General features: G+C 48.2%; 1 long non-coding RNA gene across 6 annotated transcripts in view; it reads right to left on the reverse strand.

Annotated features, from left to right (window-relative positions):
* Positions 1-21,569, reverse strand: part of LOC123595707 — a 70,141-nt gene that overhangs the window by 23,270 nt on the left and 25,302 nt on the right. For 3 of the 6 annotated variants that reach the window (XR_006711315.1, XR_006711317.1, XR_006711316.1), the window contains 4 exons: positions 11,041-13,707; positions 10,610-10,633; positions 8,539-8,562; positions 3,110-3,199 (listed from right to left, as the gene is read on the reverse strand). This is a non-coding gene — a long non-coding RNA (uncharacterized LOC123595707). Of the gene's footprint in view, positions 1-3,109; positions 3,200-8,538; positions 10,634-11,040; positions 13,708-21,569 lie in introns of all 6 variants that reach the window. The other 3 variants (XR_006711320.1, XR_006711319.1, XR_006711318.1) reach the window with 3 other exon arrangements.

Genomic DNA, 21,569 nt, shown 5'->3' on the forward strand with positions numbered 1-21,569 from the left:
GAAATAGAAAACTTGAACAGACCCATAACCAGCAAAGACATTGAATTAGTAATCAAACATATCCCAAAAAACAAGAGCCCAGGTCCAGATGGCTTTCCAGGGGTATTCTACCAAACATTTAAGGAAGAGTTAACACCTATGCTCTTGAAGCTGTCCCCAAAAAAGAAATGGAAGGAAAACTTCCCAACATTTTCTCTGAACCTAGTATTACCTTGATTCCAAAACCAGAAAAGGACCCACTAAAAAGGAGAAGTATAGACAAATTTTCATGATGAACATGGATGCAAAAATCTCCCACAAGATATGAACCAACCAGATCCAACAATACATTTAAACGTTATTCACCAAGACCAAAAGGGATCATACCTGGAATTTAAAGCTGGCTCAATATCCGCAAAACAATGTGACTTATCACATCGATAAAAGAAAGGACAAGAACCACATGATCCTCTCAATAGATGCAGAGAAAGCATTTGACAAAATACAGCATCCTTTCTTGATAAAAAGCCTCAAGAAAGTAGGGATAGAAGGATCATACATCGAGATCATAAAAGGCATGTGTGAAAGACCCGACTCTAAGATCATCCTCAATGGAGCAAAACTGAGAGCTTTCCTCCTAAGGTCAAGAACAAGACAAGGATGTCCACTCTCATCACTGGTATTCAACATAATATGGGAAGTCTTAGCCTCAGCAATCAGACAACACAAAGAAATAAAAGGCATCCAAATCATCCAGGAGGATCTCAATCTTTCACTCTTCGTAGATGGCATGAAATTCTATGTGGAAATATAAAATAGTGCACCAAAAAACTGCTAGAAATAATACATGAATTCAGCAAAGTGGCAGGATATAACATCAATGCACAGAAATCAGTTTCATTCCTATGCATTAACAATGAAGCAACAGAAAGAGAAAACAGGGAATCAATCCCATTAACAATTGCACCAAAAACCATAAAATACCTAGGAATATATCTAACCAAAGAGGTGAAAAATCTATACACTGAAAACTATAGAAAGCTTAGGAAAGAAATTGCAGATGACAGACACACAAAAAGGAAAAATATTGCATGCTCCTGGATAGGAAGAACAATTATTGTTAAAATGTCAATAGTACTCAGAGCAATGTATATATTCAACACAATACCTATCAAAATAACACCAGCATTCTTCACAGAGCTACAACAAAGAATCCTACAATATGCATGGAACCAGAAAAGACCCTGAATAGCCAAAGCTATCTTGAAAAGGAAAACCAAAGTAGGAGGCATCACAATCCTGGACTTCAAGCTGTATTACAAAGTTGTAATCACCAAGACAGTATGGTCCTGGCACAAGAACAGACACTCAGATCAATGGAAGAGAATACGAACACAGAAATGGACCCACAGACATGTGGCCAACTAATCTTTGACAAGGAAGGAAAGAATATCCAATGGAATAAAGACAGTCTCCTCAGCAAGAGTGCTGAGAAAACTGGACAGCGACATGAGAAGAATGAGTATGGACCACTTTCTCACACTCAAAATGGATGAAAGACACTCAAATGGATGAAAGACCTAAATGTAACATAGGAAGCCATCAAAACCCTTGAGGAGAAAGCTGACAGAAACCTCTTTGATGTTTGCTCCCACAACTTCTTAGTCAACAAGTCTCTGGAGGCAAGGGAAACAAAAGCAAAAATGAACTATTAGCACCTCAAAAAATAAAACACTTCTGAACAGAGAAGGAAACAATCGGCATAACTAAAAGGCAACCAACAGAAAGGGAGAAAATATTTGCAAAAGACATATGAGATAAAGGATTAGTATTCAAAGTCTATAAAGAACATATCGAACTCAACACCCAAAAAACAAGTAATCCAGTGAAGAAACGGGCAAAGACATGAGAAAACACTTCTCCAAGGATGACATCCAGATGGCCAAATGAGACATGAAAAAATGCTCAACATCACTCATCATCAGGGAAATACAAATCAAAACCACAATGAGATAACACCTCACTCCTGTGAGAATGGCTAACATTAACAACTCAGGCAACAACAGATGTTGGCGGGGAAGGGGTGAAAGAGGAACTCTTGCACTGCTGGCGGGAATGCAAAATGGTGAAGCCACTCTGGAAAACAGTAGGTAGGTTCCTCACAAAATGAAAAAGAGGACTACCCTAACCCAGCAGTAACATTACTAGGTATTGATCCAAGAGATACAGATATGCTATTTCGAAGGGACAAGTGAACCCTAAAGTTTATAGCAGCACTATCAACAACAGCTAAAGTATGGAAAAAGCCCAAATGTCCATTGACGGATGAATGGATAAAAAGATGTGGTATATATATATGTATGTATATATACATACACAATTGAGTATTAGCATCCCAAAGAATGGCTGCACAACTCGCATGAATGCAAATATACTTTTTAAAACAAAGATCATTCTGAAATAGACAATCTATGCAGAAAAATCCTAAGTTCTATTTCCAACAACAAGCTCCACCCAAAGAAAGAACAATACTCTCTTAAGTATAAATAACTGACTTTCAAAGTCTACTACAGTTTTCACCAATACAGCTCAGTCATGTTACCAAGAACACATGGTAAACTCTTACAACAAAGGAAATGACCTTTTCCTCTATATTGTAGGAAAAAATAACAGCTATTATCTTGACATTATGAATTCATTGTATAATTCAGACCTGTTACAAAGGACACAAACTCTCTCAGTATTCTTGCTGGCTAAATTTTGCAAAGGGACGAATGCATTTATATAATCAATAAGGATAACAGAAATTGCAGCAGTAAAAAATAAAAGGATGTGATATTGTAATTCAACCTAAGGGTATAATTACTCAGATACTAAACTTAATCCCATTTCCTGGAATGTGATAGCAGCTTTACATGTAACGTTGCTTATAATATACCAGGCTGAAGTATGGCCTTTCCCCGTTCATCTTGGGGACAGTGTGGTAGATGAAAGAAAGTGGGCTTTGGAGCCCATGAGAACAAAGTTATCCAAAGAACAGCACTTACTACTACTATGATCTCAGGAACATGACCTACTCTTTCTTGAGCTTCAGATTGTGGATTTTCAAAATGAAAATAATCATACTTACCTCACCTAGATGTTGTGATGCCCCTGCTAAGGATGTAATTCCAGTGCCAGCCAGGATCTTGGAGTATAGAGGTAGAGGGAAGATGCAAGCCTATACAAATAAATAAACAGAGTTATAACCTAGGCTAAGGGCAAACTGGGATTAGCACTGTGTGAGCAAATAATGGGAAAAAGGGCATAGAGAAAAAAAAAACATGTAGGTAGTGACTAGGTACAACAGACAGAAAACTGTTATGGAATGCTTTTGCCCCCTAAGTCCATATATTGAAGTCCTAACTACCCATGGGACTGTACTTGGATACCAGATCTTGAAAGGTAAAGTAGAGGTCGAATGAGCTCAATTGCTGGGAGGGACCCTAATCTGATAACTGGTGTCCTATAGGAAGAGAGTGGGCACCTACCCACATAGAAGGAAGACCACGTGAAGACAGTGGGAAGGAGGTCGTCCACCAGTCATGAACACAGGACACCCACCCTGGCCACACCTTGATAAAGTGTGAGAAAATTGGGGGCGCCTGGGTGGCTCAGTCGGTTAAGCGTCCGACTTTGGCTCATGATCTCGCGGTTCATGAGTTCAAACCCCGTGTCGGGCTCTGTGATGACAGCTCAGAGCCTGGAGCCTGTTTCCGATTCTGTGTCTCCATCTCTCTCTCTGACCCTCCCCCATTCATGCTGTGTCTCTCTCTGTCTCAAAAATAAATAAACGTTAAGAAAAATAAAGTGTGAGAAAATAAATAAATCAATTTCTGTTGCTTAAGCCACCCAGTCTGTGGTACATTGTGATCGTGGACCCAGCAAAGTAATATGAAATCCCAATATTTACTTGCTCAGCAAATGGTGTTTGAGCCTTTGAAGGAGTTAGACACTGATCTAGGGCCCTACAGAAACAGGCCTAAACAAGCTAGTTTGGTCTTTGCACCCCATGGAGCCAACATTCTGGCAGGGACTGCGGTAGGTGACATCCCTCAAGCAAGAAAGAAAAACAGATGGTGCCAAGGGCCGGGAAGAAAAGAAAGCTGGGGAGGGATATCAAGTGTTCAGGTCGGAGAAGGAGCAGCTTTCGGTTTTAGATAGAGAGCTAGCAGAGACTCCACTGTGCAGGTGATGTCAGAGCAAAGATATGACGGAAATGATGGAGTATGCCATGTTGGTCTGTGGGAGAACATTCCGGACAGAGAGAGGAAAAGTGAGTGCAAAGACCTGGAGCAGGAATATGTGCCTGACATGTTCAGGGAGCAGGGAGGGGGCAGGTGTGGCCGCAGCCTAGTAAACAGGGGAGGGGAATAGGAGAAGCCTTCAGGGAGGAAGCAGAGTCTGGGGAGGGTAGCACCTTTGTGGTATACATTGGAGTCAGTAGTCTGGAGACATGAAGAGCTGGGGGCAGGGCATAAAGACTTGGAGGACCCAGCTTCTGGTAGATAGAAGCCTGAGGCTGGCTGCCATGACATCAGAGTAAGGGTGGACTGAAAGTAGATGGGGGAGGGTGTGGGAAGAAGATGAGTACCAACCAACACAGACACTGGTGAGCAGCGGCCCGGATGGTGGGAGGAGGATGGAAGTAATTTTTAAAGAAAGGGAGTAATCAAGTGAGTCTGTAAAATGGTGCCACGTCATCCACATACTGGGGGTTGAGACTTCACTGTGAGCTTTAGTGATGTATGTCATTCATTAAAGAGATGAGAACTAGGGACGAGTGGGAGAGGAAGCCCATTCAGACTCAGCTGACAGAGACCAGGGAAGGTCTGCAGGCACCGGCACATGCAATGCTAGGCATAGGAAGACCAAACAGGTGGTGCTGGATGGGAAGTGATTGCTCCCCATGGGCTGGGAGAAATAGCTGCAGGTGCACAGGAGGGCCGGGTCCTGAGAAAACTCGCGGGGTGCAGAAGAGAGAGAAGCGGTATGGGAAGCATGTTAGCAAGACATGGATTCCTCCCTTAGGAATACGACCCAACTGTGTCAACGGGACACCAGCCAGGGCCATGGGGATAGATGTAGAAAGGCGGGCGGCTGTGAGGTTGTTGGGAATGTGTGTGACTGGGAAACACGATAAAGATGCCCTACATTCTCTCTGCCTGTAGAATGGGATCATGGCCAGCATTTCATTACTGCTGCACACGAGAAACAGAACATCAAGCCCTCCATGGGGACTCCCAAGTTGTCCTCTTACAGCAGACATTCCCACCTCCTTCCTGCACCCATCAACTTTGTGATGCCTGGAAATCCCTGATTTGCTAACCATTTTTATGATTTTGTCACATCGAGATTATACAAATTGAATCGAAAAGCATGTGATCTTTTTAGGATTCGCTTTTCCACTCTGGGCATAATTCTCCAGAGATTCGGTCCTGCTGCAGTATCTCTCAGCAGTGCGTGCCCTGGCACTGCTCACAGGTGTGCGCCCACCACACGGGGATAGCATGGTTTGGCTGTCTCTCTATGGAAGGACACGTTGTACTAGGCTGTTCAATGTCACTCAAAGAAAGCAAGTCCTAATAGCTGGAATCTAACTCCCATCGATGGGATCTAGTTAAGGATCTTGAGTCCTGGGTTGCCTGAGTGAGCCCTAGATGGAATGACGAGCATTCTTAGAGAGGCAAAGGGAGACTTGACAAATAGGAGGCACTGTGTCCATGGAGACAGACTGGGGTTATGTGGTCACAAGCCAAGGGAGGTTGGTGGCCACCGGGAGCTACTAGACGGAAGGGGTACACTGTCCCCTGGAACCCTGGAGTCTCCACCGGGAGTAGAGCCCTGGTGACACCTTAGTCTCAGTAAAGGGAATTTGGGTTCCTGGCTTCCAGAACTCTGAGAGAACATGATTTTGTTCTCATAAGCCATCAAGATTGTGGTAAAAGAGCAGATGTGCGCACAACAGGCCCCCATTCCCATCTCCCTTGGACTTTGGAGTCTTCCTTCCCTGAGAAAGTCAGGGAAGTTCTGGCATTTCAACCTAGCTGACTGCAGGCAGCCATTGAGTCATTATTATGACTATTCCCCGTTCTCCAGGCAACATATTAAATTACATTTTCTGCAGGAAGAACCGTGTATCCATGTCTGGCCTATCTTATGTCACCCTCTTTGGTGTAATACTCTTCGAACCCACTCCCATACTTGTCCCCCATCTACTACCAGTGCGAAGTGGTAATATCCTGCAACTCCCCTGCATGGACACCTGATCACGTGTGGACCTGATCCCACACCTCCGTTTGGAGTACACTGGAATCCCTCTATTTTCCAGGAAGTAAACACAGATGGTAGACGTGGAGCTTGAAGATCACTGTTCTCAGTCATGATAGTATTGTCTTAGATGAAGCCATTGAAACCTTTTCTCTAGGGGTTCTCGGGTGGGATAGGACTATTTCCTCAGACAGGGGAGTTGCTTCTCTTGGCAACAAACACAAGATACTCACCTCATGAAGTCATACATTTTCTGGTGTTTTTCCCTTGCTTTCAACCTCTCCTATTTCCTGCGTATACACCAGACACCCAAAACTGACCCCAGACAGGCTCTATAACTGCCCCCCATGGCCACAGTGACAACTCCACCCATGATCCTCCAGCATGCTGTCCTCCATCACTCCACACCAGCACTAGTGATAATGTGAGCAAATGTGAAATCACCTCTTGCCACCAATGTCCAGTATCCACTTCTGCCATCAAGGAAGCTACTTGTATGTCTTCTACTGGAAGAGCAGTCCAGTCCCAGAGTTCCAGTTCCAACCGGTTTCCTGTGGCCACTCATGGTACAAATTACCACTGGTACAGGACTGCGACAGAGGCAGACAGCACACCCAAAAGCAGTGAGTGAAGAGCAGTGCAAAGGTAAGGGAACCTCCAAGAGATGGTGGAGAGGCCAAAGCAGCCATGCTAAGCAAAGACAAGATGTTTCCACCAAGAAGAAACTGCAAAGAAAAGTGGTTCCTGATCCTGTAATATTTATCTGGAGAGGAGAGTCTTGTGGGGAGGTGTAATGCAGAGAAACACGACTACAGAAGCTCCTCTTCATCCTTGGGGATATGTCCGGAGACCCCAGGTGGGTCCCGGAAACCATGATAGTACAAACACTGTAGTGGCCATGAAGGGGTGCTGTCGCCACAACCCTACATAGACCATGAAGGGGCACAGGTGGCTCTCCCCTACATAGCCCAGGAAGGGACACAAGCATGACATATATACAAGGCCAATGAAGGGGCACAGAAGGGCTGCAAGTATCAGACCCCTTTATTGCCGATGTAGGGGTATCAAGGCTGTCCTTGAAGGTCAAAATATATGATTCACACACTGTAGGCGGCTGTTAGCGATATGGCCATGAGCATTCATAGTAGATCTCAGGCACTGGTATATGATCTTAAGATCTGAGTATCAAAAATAGACAACCAACACCTAAGTTAACACTGGGTGTATTTCACAATAGAAACAATAATGCTAGTATGTGCAACAAGAAATATTTGTACTTGCCTAAGCTCTATCAGGGCGGATAACCATGGATAGTTAACCATAAGATAAAAATAACCTAACTGTAAAGTCAATATCAAACCAATTGTTGATGCAACACAGATAGGCCATTAAGGAAAGATGAAAAGAAGTAAAAGGAACTCAGGAAACACAAACCCCATCTGTTTACCAGTAAAATCACCTCTAGCATTTCTAGTTTTAGAGGCCCTGACTGCCCAGAGACATTCGTGAAATGGCCATAGTATCCTGACCATGCAAAGGTAGCATAATCACTTGTTCCCTAAATAGTGACTCATATGAATGGCCACACGAGGGTTTTACTGTCTCCTCCAATTGGTGAAATGGACCTTCCTGTGAAGAGGCGGGAATAGGGCAAGAAGACAAGTAGAACGATGGATCTGCTTTCAAATGTTTTTAGCTTCATTTTTTGGAGATAGAGATAGAGATAGAGATAGAGAGAGAGAGAGAGAGAGAGAGAGAGAGAGGGAGAGAGATATACAGAACACACATGGGGAAGGGGCAGACAGAGAGTGAGACACAGTATTTGAAGCAGGCTCCATGGTCAGAGCCATCAGCACAGAAGTGAAGCCAGGGTTCGAACCCACAAACCGTGAGACCATGACCTGAACCAAAGTGGGACACTTAATCCACTGAATGGCTGAGGCAGTGCAAATACGTGTGACCTAAAAGGAACATGAACGCTACATCGCCGATGAAGGGATGCAGAAGGGACACATGCATGATCCCCTCCATGCTGAGGTGGGGGCGAGCACATGAGTGACACCCCTCCATTCCAGAGACAATGGCGCAATGGTGACCCCCCACCCTTGATGTGGTAGGGTGCATGTTTCAACCCCTTTCTGTCCAAAGGCGGGGGAGCGCTAATGCTTGAAAACCTTCCATACCCAGGGTGGAGGAAGTATGACCTAAGACTTACCCTCCCCTTATGTCAGTGCCAACCCTAACCCTTACCTTAAGAGATGCATGTTTCTTCAGCTGTGAAAGTGAAAGAACCATTCGTGAAACATCGCGTTTAATAGTGACATCACTACTCTCTCCCTGAAGGATGGCACTGTGCATGCGTGGCCATCTCATACACCAACCAGGGACAAGGCAGAATTCTGAACCACCTCTGGCGTCAAGTGGGGTGGGGCACATGTTTGAACACCCTCCATCACTGAGGAGGCTTCCGTGCATGTGTGAACACTCTTCCCGCCAAGGTGAGTTGGGACAAGCGTGAACGCTCTCCCTTGCTGAAGGAGGGTTGTGTGCCTGTACAAATGGTCTACCTCGCAGAGAGGGGGTTTTGGGCATACCTGAACCCCCTTCGGACAGGAGGGGGGGCGTTGCATATGCGTGAACACCATTCTGGCGAGGGGAGCGGGGAGCATATGTCAAGGGCCTACCTGGCCACAGAGTTGCATGGTACATGCACGAAAGCACCCCTCCCTCATAGAGAGGGGCTTGTTCGTATGTGTGAACACCCTGCCATGTCAAGGGGGCGTGGTTCGTATGAGAACCTTCTCCCCGTGGAGAGGGCTGGGCGCATGCGTGAACCCCATTCCACAATGAGAGTGTTTGTGCACATGTGTGAGTACCCTTTTGTCCCTAGATGTGGCAGTGCCCATGCGTGAATAGCCTCCTGCAATAAGGGGGTGGGGCGCATATGTCAACACCCTGCTGTGCCAAAGTGGGGTTGGGCTCATGGGTGAACACGCTCCCATGCCAAAGGGGGACACGCTAATGCTTGGAAATCCATGCGAAGGGGGAGGAAGCTTGATCAAACCCTTACCCTACCACTGATGATAATGTTAACCCTAAACATAACCTTAAGAGATACGTTTTCTTCAGCTGTGAAAGTGAAAAGAACCATTCATGAAACATCACATTCAATAGTGACATCAGTACTTCATCCCTGAGGGGTGGCACTGTGCATGGGTGACCGACTCACATGCTGACAGGGGCCCAGGCGGAAGCCTGAACAACCTCCTGTGCTAAGTGGGGCAGGGCGCATGCGCCAATGACCTCCCTGGCTGAGGTGGTGGTTCTGCGCATGTCTGAACACCCTTCTTTGCTCAAGGGAGGGGGGCGCATGTTCAAATGCCTTCCCTCATTAAGGGGGCTGTGCGCATGCGTGAACACCCGCCGGTAAGGCGGGGGGGGGGGGTGCTGTGCGCATGCCTGTAGAGCCTACTGCAGTAGCGGGTAAGGAGCATGCATGAATGCCCTCCCTCGCTGATGGGGGTTGTGCTAATGTGGAAACGCCCTATATCTTTGAGTGGGAGTTTTGTGCATGTGTGAACACACTTCCGCCAGTAGGGAGAGCTGTGCACAAGTGTGAACAGCCCCCCATGGTATGGGGTGGGGCCCACGTGCGAATAGCATCCCTCCCCTAGCCGGGGTTGTTTACAAATGTGAACACACTTCCGCCACAACAGAGCTGGTCACATCTATGAACAACCTCCAGTGCTGAGGGGACGAGGTGCATAGGTCAACACCCTCCCTGCCAAAGTGGGTATGGGGCGCATGCTTAAACCATTCCCTTGCTGACGGATGCATGGCGCATGTGTGAACACCCTCCCTCATGGAGGGGTTGTTGTGCGCATGCATGAATACCGCCCCTCAATGACTGTGGGCTGTTTCCATGCATGAACACAACCTCCCCTCCCGGCAGAAGAGGGCGGGGCAGATGCGTGAATATTCTCCCATGGTGATGTATCAAGTCACATAGGTCAACACCTTCTCATGCCAAATGGGGGATGGTGCACATGGGTGAATGCCCTTACGCCGGGGGGGGGCTTACACACATGAGAACAAACTCCCGCGCTAGTGGGGCAGGGTGCATGCACAAACGCCCTCCATTGCGAAGGGGGGTTGTGAGTGAGAACATCCTTCTACCCTGAGGGAGGGCTGTGTACATCCGTGAACATGTGCCAAGTGGGGCAGGGAGCATGAGTGAAACACCTCTCTTGCAGAGAGGGGGAGCAAGCATGACCTAACCCTTACCCTAAACCCTAGATGTCATGCTAACCCTAACCCTTACCTTAAGTGATGCGTGCTTCTTCAGCTGTGAAAGTGAAAAGAATCATTGATGAAAAGTCACATTTAATAGGGACAACACTACTCCCCCTCCGAGGGGGGGCACTGTTAATGGGTGACACCCTCCCTCGCCGAGGGGTGAGGAGCATGTGTGAACCACCTCCCATGTGGAGGGAGACAGGGCACATGTGTCAACACCCTCACTCACCTTGGGGGGGATGTGCAAATGTGCGAATGCATGAACGCACTACCAAGTGGAAGGGGATGGGGCGCATGTGTGAACAAGCTCCCATGCTGAAAGGGGCGGGGCAAATGCATGAATATTCTCCCGCACTGAAGGGCGGTGCTATTGCGTGAATATACTCTGGTGACAAGGGGGTGTGGAAGCATGACCTAACCCTTACCCTAACCGTTAATGGTAATGCTAACCCTTACCTTAAGGGTTGTCTGCTAGTTCAGCTGTGAAAGTGAAAAGAACCATTCATGAAACGTCACATTTAATAGTGGCATCACTATTCCCTCATTGATGGGTGGCGCTCTGCATGGGTGACCTCTCCCACACCAAGGTGGGGCTGTGCACATGTGTAAAAACCCTCCCATGCTGAGGTGGGCAAGACACATGCATGAATCATCTTCCATGCATAGGTGGGGTGTGCCCATGAGTGAACACCCTCCCACACCGAGAGGTGGTGGTGCACATGTATGAACAATCTGTCCCGAAGTGGGGACCTACGTATGTATGAAAGCCCTACCCAGCGGAGGTGGAGTGGAGCACATGCTTCAATATTTTACCACTCTCAGGGGGTGGGGTGAAAGGGTGAACACTCTCCATTGCTCAGGATAGCAGGGTAATGCGTGAAACCTTCCCATGCTGAGGGGGGAGAGCAAGCATGAACTAACAGTTATCTTAGCCCCTAACTGTACTGCTAACCCTACCCTTGACCTTAAGAGATGTATGCTTCTTCAGCTGCGAAAGTGAAAACAGCCGTCCATGAAAAATGAGATTTAATAGTGGCATCACTACTCCCTTACTGACTAGTGGCGCTGTGCACAAGTGACCCTCTCCAGCGCCTCAGGGGGGCAGGGCACATGCGTGAACCCCCTCCTGCACCTAGAGGCGTGTGCGTGCACATAACTGAACACCCTCCCAAGCCAATGGGGGACTGTGCGCATGCGTGAACAACCTCCTGAGCCAAACAGGGCAGGGCGCAGGGGCAAATGCCCTCCCTCTCCTAGGGTTGTGGTGCCCATGCATTAACACCCTCGCACATGAGAGGGGTGCAGGCACATACATCAACACGCTCCCCCGCCGAAGGGGGCTGGGTCCTATTGGTGAACACCCTCTCAAGATGAGAGGGGGTGTGGAGCATGTGTGAACGCCCTCCCACTCCAAGGGAGGGTGCAGGCATGGCCTATCCCTTACCCGAACCATGAACGGCAATCCTAACCATAACCCTTACCTTAAGAAATGCCTGCTTCTTCAGCTGTGAAAGTGAAAAGAGCCATTCATAAAACAACACGTTAAATAGTGGCATCACTACTCCCTTTGTGGAGGGGAGGCAGGGTGCATGCCTGAACACCCTTTGGCATCAAGGGTGGCGGGGGTCAGGCGTGACCTTCCTCCCTTGCCAAACGGGGAGGGGGGTGCAAGCATGACCTAACTCTTACCCTATCCCTCAGGGTAATCCAAACCCTAACCCTCATCATAAGAGACGCTGCTTCTTCAGCCATGAAAGTGAAAAGACCCATTCATGAAACATCAGATTTAATAGTAGCATCACTACTCCCTCACCAAGGGGGGCCGGCACATGGATGACAGCCTCCCATGCTGAGGGGTGGCAAGGTGCATGAGTGCCTCCCTCCCGCACCTAAGGGGGGGGTGTAAGTGTGACCTAACCTTTATCATAACCCCTAACTCTAACTCTAATCATAACCCTAACCCTAACTGTAACATAAGACTGCTTCTTCAGCTCTGACTGTGATGAAAACTATTCAAGAAATGTTAGATTTAGTGGTGACATCACTACTCCCTTGCCGATGGGGGAGTGCTAGCATGACACCCGTCCAAGGCCGATAAGGGGTTCGAGCATTACACCCCTGCATCGCCAAGTACGTGTATCAGGCTGTCCTGGAAGGGCAAAAGATATGATTCGCGTACTGTAGGCGGTTGTTAGGTCTGTGGCGATGAGCGTTCATAGTATGGCTCAGGCACTTGTATATGATCTTAAGATCTGAATACAATAAAAAAGACAACCAACCCCTAAGTTATGACCAGGTTAATTTCACAAAAGAAGCAATAAGGCTAGTATGTGCAACAAGAAATATTTGTCCTTGCCTAAGCGTCTATCAGAGCAGATAACCATGGATAAACATAAGATAAAAATAACCTAACTGTAAAGTCAATATCAAACCAATTGTTGACCCAACACAGATAGGCAATCAAGGAAAAGTGAAAAGAAATAAAAGGAACTCAGTGAACACAAACCCCACCTGTTTACCAATAAAATAGCCTGTAGCATTTGTAGTTTTAGAGGCCCTGCCTGCCCAGGGACATTCGTGAAATGACCGTGCAAAGGTAGCATAATCATTTGTTCCCTAAATAGTGACTCATATGAATGGCCACACGAGGGTTGTACTGTCTCTTCCAATCAGTGAAATGGAACTTCCCATGGAGAGGCGGGAATAGGACAAGACTCTATGGAGCTTTAATTCACTGGCCTACAGAGACAACATCAATACAACAAATAGGGACAACACATCTCCCCATGGGCCAACAATTTAAGTTGGGGTGACCTCAGAGAATATCCCCTCCAAGGGATTTAGATGTACACTTACCAGTCAAAAAGCACAACCTCACTTATTGATCCAAAATACATGACCAACACCTTAGATTCAATACATGTACCCTGCTGGAGTTTCATTTTGGGGGTGGGTGGTTGTTGTCTCCACATTCAGTGCAGGGTTATGAAACGGTGGTGGTGGGTGTTTTCTCCTCTTCCATAAAGAGTTCCAAGGCGACCATTTGTGGGAGCCAAGCGGTAGCTGGTCTGCTCCTGAATCCCTCTCTGCTTAGGGTTCCCTGTTGGGCGTCGTAGCAGTGACCTAGTGGAAACATGAGAGAAGATGCCAGAAGACACTAAGGTAACCAAAGATGTGAATGAAGAACCTCCTCAAACACCATCAGAAGACTATGGGACAGTGCTACCATCCATAGTTACAGTCCAGTAGCCGGAAGCATGTGGGATGCGCTAGAGGAATGCAGTGTTACAGTGGACAAGAGGTGTCCAGCTCGTACAAGAAATGTTGCGCACCCCTGATGCTGGTTGGGGAAATGTCCGATATGTTGTCAGCTATGCCAAAGATAACAAAAGAACAATGGACGAGACAGACACCCTGCTTCTTCAGGAATGAAAGTGAAAAGAGCCATCCAGGAAATATCGGATTGAAAATGATTTTAGGTACATTAATTTTTGAAAGAGACAAAGAACACAAGTGGGGCATAGGCAGAGAGGGAGAGAGACAGACGGTATCTGAAGCAGGCTCTAGATTCAGAACCATCAGCACAGAATCCACCCAGGGCTCAAAACCAGACCGAGAGACCATGACCCAAGACAAAGTGGGACGCTTAACCCAATGAGACACCCAGGTGCCAAAGAAAACATCTGAATTAAAAGGAATATCACTGCTACATCGCGGATAAAGGGGAGCAGATGAGACACATTCGTGAAGCCCTCCCACACCAAGGGGAATTGCGACCATGACCTAAACCTTACACTGATATCTAATATTAATGCTAACCATAAAACTTGCCTTATGAAATGCCTGCTTTTTAAGCTGTGAAAGTGAAAAGAGATATTCAAGATTTAATACTGGCATCAGTATCAGACTTAATAATGGCATCAGTAATCCCAAACTAAGGAGTGGTGAGGCTCATGGGTGATACCATCGCATGCAGAGGGTGTGGAGGGTCACGTATGTGAACACAACCCATGCACCAAAATAGGAATGGGAGATATGTGAAACCCTACCATACTGAGAGAGGGCGGGGTGATGGTGTGAAACACTCCAGAGCAAAGCTAGAATGGGGCGAGGGGAAAACAACCTGCAGTGCGGAGAGACTGGGGTGATAGCATGAACACAATCCCTCGAACATTGAGGGCGGTGTCCACGCATGAACACCTTCCCTCTCAAAGTGGGGGTGCAAGCATGACCTACTCCTTGACCAACTCCTAATCCTATCACTAAACGAAATCCCACCAACTAAAGCTAACACCTAACCATAACCATAACCCTAATGCTAAATCCTACCCCTACCCTTCCCCTAACCCTACCCCTAACTCTAACTAACCATTAACGTAAACATAACCTGAACTAACCCTAACCTTAAACTTAACCGTCTAACACTAACCCTCTAACTCTAACCCTAAACCCTAACCTTAGTGCTCTAACTCTACCCGCTAACCATAAAACTATAAACCTAAGGCCCTCCCCCACGGGAATCCATATCGAAAGACTGACAACAGCATGCACATGGGGACCAGAAACAGTTCATGAACACTCGGCATGGAACGTAGAAAACACGATGTATTTACAAGTGTGGCTGCAGCTGCACAAGAGGATTCCTGAGGCCTAACCGATGGGTGACCCATGCAGTTGTCTGGCTTTGGAACCCAAAGAATAATCCTGACCAGCACCCTCCCTTGTATACTCCACTCAGCCCTTTGGGAAGACAACTGCTCTGCTGTGGGTTCAGTGCCTGGAGCCTCCTGGGACCTAACCCTAATGCTAACCAGAACTGTGTGCTAACCCTCAACCTCAACCTAACCCTATCTCTCACACTACACACACATATCTACACCAGACCGGATACAGTTGTCTATCCTTGGAACCGAAAGACTAATCCTGACCCGCAGCCTCCATTGTGCACTCCACTCAGTCATTCTGGGAGGCAACTGCACTGTTGTGGATTCAGTGCTTGGAGCCTAGGGACTGATGTGAACCCTAACCATACCCCTATACATAACCCTCAATCTAATCGTAACCCTGTTTCTAACCCTAACCCTACATTTGAGCTGCACCCTTGCATGGGATCTCAGGTCAGCCCTCAAGGGAAATCACGAGACTGGAGTTGTTTCGGCACTGGTGACTTCCCTGCACCGAACCCTAACCCTGGCTAAGGCTCCATCCCCATGGGACCCAATTCAAAGTCTGACATCAGCACGCACATGGTGTCGAGAAGCATTGCAGGAATACTTGGTGTGGAATGTGGAACATCATCATGTCCTTTCAAAAGCCCGGCTGCCACTGCACTTGAGGATTCAACAGGCCTACCCAAAGAATGCCCAAAATATTTATCTGGACTTGGAAACAAAAGACTAATCCGGACTGGCAGCCTCCATTGTGCACTCTGCTCAGCCCTTTGGGGAGACAAGTGCACTGCTGTGGGTCCAGCACCTGGAGACTCCTGGGACCTAACTCTAAACCTAACCGTAACCCTAACTATAACCCTCAACCTAAACCTAACCCTATCTCTCACACTCACTCTATACCAGACAAGGGTTCTCACTTCAGCCCTCCATGAAATTCATGAGACTGGAGTCCCTTGACCTGGTGATGTCCTGGCATGGAATCCTAACCCTAGCTATGTCTCCTTCCTCATGGGGACCCAATTCCAATAACAGATAACAGCACGCACATGGTGTAGAGAAGCGGTGCAGGATTACTCGGCGTGGAACCTGGAACATCACCATGTCATTTCCAAAGCCCAGAGGGAGCTGCACATGGGCGCTGCTGAGGCCCAACTAAGGAGTGTCCTACACCCGAGGATGGCCTTGACACCCTAAGACTAAGAAGGAATGGCACCATTCCTTGCGCCCTCCACTCAACCCTCTAGGAGACCTCTGCACTACTTAGGTTTCTGTACTTATGCACCTCCTGGAACCTACCCCTAACCCTCACCATGACCCTAGCCGTATTCCTCAACCTAAACCTCACCCCAACTCTAACACTAACCCTACCCCTGAACTGCTACCACACACAGCCCTCACTCAGACTCAATGGAGAATAATGGAATGTTGTTGCTTCAGCTTTGTTTATGTCCCTGGATCAAACTGTAACCCTAGCTGTTTCTCTATCCAGATGGGGATCCAATTCCTAGCTCAGAATATCACGCACATGGGGCCCAGAAGCGGTGCAGGATTACTCCACATGGAACGTGGACCACCCCCATGTCATGTCCAAATACCAGAGGGAGGTGCAAAAGTGCTTGCTGAGGCCCAAATGAAGAGTGGCCCACATGCAAGGCTGGCACTGGTAACCAAAGACTAATCCTGACCAGCACCTTCCCATGCGACCTCCACTGAGCCCTCCCGGAGACCACTGCACTGCATGGCGTTCATCACCTGGGGACTCCTTGGAGCTATCCCTCACCCTAATCATGACCCAAACCATACTCCTCAATCAGAACCTCACCCCAAGTCTAACGCTAACAAGAGTCTGGTCTTGGCACTCAAAGTTTCAGCATGACTGGCACCCTCCCATGCGCCCTCCTCTGGGTCCCCCAGGGAAACAACTGCACTGCCTTGGATTCAGCACCTTGGGCCTCCTGGAACCTAGCCCTAAACACAACCTTGACCCTCCCTGTACTCCTCAACCAATACCTCACCCCAACGCTAATGCTAACCCTACACCTGACCCTCACCCGCTCATTGGCCCTCATACAGGCCCTCATGGAGATAATGGGACCGGTGTCTCTTCAGCCCTACTTATGTCCCTGGACAGAACCTCACGCTATCCGTGGTTCTCTCCCAATGGGTATCCAGGTCCTAATTCTGAAACACCACACATATAGGACAAAACCCCTGCAGTATTATTTAGTATGGAAGTGGAACATCATCATTTCGTTTCCACTGCCGGTATAGAGATGCCCCAGGAGGTTACTGAGACCCAAATGGAGCGTGGCACACATGGAGGCTGGCCTTGAAACACAAAGAATAAGTCTGAACTGAAGGCTCCCATGCAGCCACCACTCAGCCTTCCGTGGAGACCACTGTGATGCTAGGGGTTCACCGCCTGGAATTTCTTGGGCCCTAATCCTAACACTAACCGTGACCCTCACCATACCCTGAACCCCAAATCATTCCAACACTAACTCTAACCCTACAACTGACCCTCACCTGCACACGGCTCATCATTCTTCACCCCATAGAGGTAAGTGGAATGGGGTAGCTTCAGCCCTGCTTATGGCCCTTGTCTGAAACCCAACTCTATCTAAAGCTCTCTCCAGATGGTGACCCGATTCTTAAGTCTAAGCATACCTCACACATGGGGTCCAGAAGAAGGGGCAGATTACTCGGCATGGAATATGACCATGTAATATCATACATGTTGTTTCAGAAGCAGCTCCTGAGGCTCAACCAAAGTGTGGCCTACAAAGGAGGCTGGCCCTGGGTCTCAAATGACTAGCATTCACGCATGGGCCCCCATTTCAGCCCTGAAGGGCAAACACGGGACTAGCGTCACCTCGGCCCTATCAATGTTCCTGGCATGAACCCTCAACCTAGTTATGGCTCACTGCCGATAGTGATCCAATTCTGAAATCTGAGAGACCACACACGTGGGGTTCAGAGGAGCCGGATTCCTCGGCATGGAACATGGAAAATGACCAGGTAATTTCCAAAGCCCAGAGGGAGCTGCACAAGGGGGTTGCTGAGGCCCAACCAAAATGTGGCCTATATCCGAGGCTGGCACTAGCCCCTAAAGATTAAGCCTGAATGGCACCTTCCCATGAGCCCTCCACTGAGCCCTCTAGGGAGACTGCTGCACTGCTTGGGTTTCAGCACCTAGGGCCTCCTGGAACCTAACCCTAAGCATGACCCGTGCCATAATCCTCAACCTAAACTTCACCCTAACTCTAATGCTAAACCTATACCTGACACGCATCCGCGCATGGGGCTTAATTCAGGCCTGCATGGAGATAACACAACTGATGTAGTTTCAGCCCTGCTTATGTCGCTATACCGAACCATATCTCCACCTAAGGCTCTCTCCGATGATGACCCAGTTTTTAAGTTTGAGGATACCACACACATGGGGGCCAGAACAGGAGCAGGATTACTCAGCAGGATTATATCACCATGTAATATCCAAAGCCCAGATGTCATTGCAGAAGGGGTTGCTGAGGCTAAACCAAAGAGTGGTCCACAAAGGAGGCTCGCCCTGGCATGCAAACACTAAGCACGACCCATATTCTCCCATGTGCCCTCTACTGAGCCCTCTGGGAGGACCACTGCACTGCTGATGGCTCAGTGCATGAGACCACCTGGGATGTAAACCCAACCCTAATACTTACCAGAACCTTACACATCATCCTCAACTCACTCTAAGTCTAATGCTAACCCTACACATGACACACACCCTGTGCATGGTCCCTCATTTAGACCTAAATGGAGATAATGGGACTAGTGTCGCTTTGGCCATACATATGTCCCTGGTTCAAAAACCATCCCTAGCTATGGTACACTCACGATGGAGATCCAATTCCTAACTCTGAGAAGACTACACATCTGGGGCCCAAAGCAGTGCAGGATTACTCAGCATGGAATGTGAAGCATAATCATATCATTCCCAATTCCCTCATGGAGCTGCACAAGGGGGTTGCTGAGTTCCAACTGAAGAGTGGCCCAAACCAGAGGCTTGCCCTCGCCTTCGCAGACAAATCCTGACCAGCACGATCCATGGGGCTTTCACTCAGCCCTTCTGGGAGACCACATCCATGCTGGAGCCTCCTGGGACCTAACCCTATCCGTGACCTTCAACGTACCCCTCAACATAAAAATCACTCCTACTCTAAACATAACCATGTAATTCACCCACATCCTCGCATGGACCCTCATTGCACCACTCCAAGGAGACCACAGGACAGCTGTCATTTCAGTCCAGCTCACGCATCTTGATTGAACCCTAACTCTAGATAAAGCTCTCTCCCAATGGTCACGCAATTCTTCAGTATGAGGACACCACACACATGGGGCGTCCAGAAGAGGAGCAGGATTAATGGATATCGGACATGGATTATCACCATGTAATATGCAAATCTCAGATGTAGTTGCAGAAGCAGTTGCTGAGGCTCAACCAAAGAGTGGCCCACAATGGAGGCTCACCATGGCACTCAAAGACTAAGCATGACCGACACCCTCCCATATGCACTCCACTGAGCCCTCTGGAGAGACCACTGCACTGCTGAGTGTTCAGCACCAGGAGCTACCTTGGATGTAACCCCAACCCTTAAAGTCACCAGAGCCATTCACATAAACCTCAACCTCACCCCAACTCTAACGCTAACCATACACCTGACAGGAACCCTTGCATGGGCCCTCATTCAACCCTCCATGGACATAAAGGGACTGGTGTTGCTTCAGCCCTGCTTATGTCCCTTGTCCAAACCCTCACCCTAGCTATGGCTCTCTCCCAATGGGGAGCCAGTTCGTAAATTTGAGAACACCACGTACACAGGGCCCAAATTCCCTGCAGTATTATTCGGTATGGAATTTGCACATCATCATGCCATTTCCACTGCCAGGATGGAGCTGCACAAGGAGGTTTCTGAGACCCAACTAAAGAGTTGCACACATGGGAGTTTGGCCCTGGCACGCAAAGACTAAGTCTGAACTGAAGGGTCCCATGCAGTCTCCACCCAACCCTGTGTGGAGACCACTGCACTGCTAAGGGTTAAGCATCTGGGGCCTCCTTGGAACTCTCTGTAACACTATCTGTGACCCTCATCATAGTCCTTAACCTAAACCTCACCCCAACTCTAACACTAACTCTATACCTGACCTTCACCCATGCATGGACTCTAATTCAGCCCTCCATGGACTTAACGAGACTGGTGTAGTTTGGACCCTGCTTGCAGCCCTGGACATAACCCTTACTCTAACTAAGGCTCTCTCTCAATGGTGACCCACCAAGGATACCACACACATGGGGTCCAGAGAGGGGCAGGATTATTTGACACAGAACATGGAATATCACCATGTAATATCCAAAGCCCAGATGTAGTTGCAGAAGCAGTTTTTGAGGCTCAACCAAAGAGTGGCCCACAAAGGAGACTCGCCTTGGAACTCAAGGACTAAGCATGACTGAAACTCTCCCCTGGCCATTCACTGAGACTTCCGGGGAGAACACTGCACTGCTTGTGGTTCAGCGCCTGGAGCCACCTGGGACATAAGCCGAACCCTACTAGTAAACAGAAAGATACACATCAACCTCAACCTCACCCCAACTCTAACGCTAACCCTACACCTGACCCACAGCTGTACATGGCCCCTGATTGAGCCCTCCACGGAGATAACAGGACTGGTGTGGCTTCAGCCCCGCTTATGTCCCTTGCCCGAGCCCTCACCCTAGCTATGGCTCCCTCCCAATGGGAATCCAGTTCCGCATTCTGAGAACACCACACACATAGGGCCCAAACCCCTGCAGTATTATTCATTACGAAATTGGAGGACCATCATGTCATTTCCACTGCCAGGATGGAGCTGCCCGAGGAGGTTGGTGAGGTCCCACTGAAGAGCGGCAGAGACGGGAGGCTGGTCCTGGCCCGCAAAGAATACGTCTGAACTGAAGGCTCCCATGCAGCCTCCACTCAGCGCTCCATGGAGACTACTGCACTACTAGAGTTTCACTGCCTGGAACCTCCTGGGTCCTAACCCTAACACTAACCATGACCCTCACCATACCCCTCAACCAAAACCTCACACCATGTCTAACCATGACCCTACTCCTGAATTGCATTCACGCATAATACCTCACATCAGCCCTCCAGGGTGATCATGGGACTCGTGTAGCTTCAGCCCTCTCTATGTCACTGGGTTGAACCCTAAACCTGCTAAGGGTCTCTCCCAATGACGACCAAATTCCTAAGTCTGATATTACCACGCATATGGGATCCAGAGACGGTGCAG

Source organism: Leopardus geoffroyi (genome assembly GCF_018350155.1).
Source record: "Leopardus geoffroyi isolate Oge1 chromosome E3 unlocalized genomic scaffold, O.geoffroyi_Oge1_pat1.0 chrE3_random_Un_scaffold_51, whole genome shotgun sequence".
NCBI lineage: Eukaryota > Metazoa > Chordata > Mammalia > Carnivora > Felidae > Leopardus > Leopardus geoffroyi.